Raw genomic sequence first — 939 nt, 5'->3', positions numbered from 1 at the left:
CTCTCCCCGCCTCCTCGCCGAGGTCTGCAGCGGGGGAAACGTTGGCACGTCACTTCAGCGCCCGTCAAAAGTTGTTCGCACCCAAACTGCTAACGCCACGCAAAGTCAAACATGTCGATACCGCACCTGTCTGTCTCGTTCTTTCAATCTGACAGAATGCTGACAATTCATGTATTTCCTTGTTATTCTCCAAAATTATTTCATCTTTCCTATCATCGTCTTAAGCAGCATATGGTACCTTTATATCGAACTGAATTAAACAAGAACAGAAACAGCTGTGTCAGCAGCTGGTCGGATTTCTCCTCTTGCTTAGCTCCTATTAAATATAGTTTTTCCCCCAAAAGTTTAGAAATGGCGGTGTTTGGTTGGATCTGATTAACTTATAAGAGGGACGAGCGGCAGAGTCTGCCACGGGACTGAGGCCGCATCGGCATCGTATGAAGCAACAAATGAAACGTAGAAAGCGTGTCTGCCGCGTGGGGCCGGTCTCTCTGAGGTCACAGCGGCCACCGGGAGATCATCATTCCAGGCGCAGGGCCCGTGGGCACGGACGTCCTGCAGCGGGAGCCAGGCCCCTGCACTGGAGGGACAGACAGGAGGACGGGGAGGGGTGGGAGGGAGCCGAGGACGGGGCCACGGTGCCCGCTGGGCCAGGAGTCTGGCTGTGGTTTCGGGAGCTCCCTCTTAGCCTGGGAGGGCTCCCTGGGAGGGGACGTCCCAGGGGCCACGCTCCACGGCCCCCCAGTTCTGCAGGAAGTGCAGGGAGATTTGGGGGCAGCAGGTGAGGGCGCTTGGCGTTCACGGCCGCTGCTCCGAGGCCCGCGCCGCTGAGCATCCTGCCGGGCCCTGAGCTTTATTGATTCCCCAGGAAACAGACCACAATTATTTCTGAAAATGGATGGCATATTTGTCTACCCTCTGGAGCAGCTCAGACTCCGA

The sequence above is a fragment of the Myotis brandtii genome, unplaced genomic scaffold (genome assembly GCF_000412655.1).
Source record: "Myotis brandtii unplaced genomic scaffold, ASM41265v1 scaffold35, whole genome shotgun sequence".
NCBI lineage: Eukaryota > Metazoa > Chordata > Mammalia > Chiroptera > Vespertilionidae > Myotis > Myotis brandtii.
Note: the sequence above shows the minus strand (reverse complement) of the source record.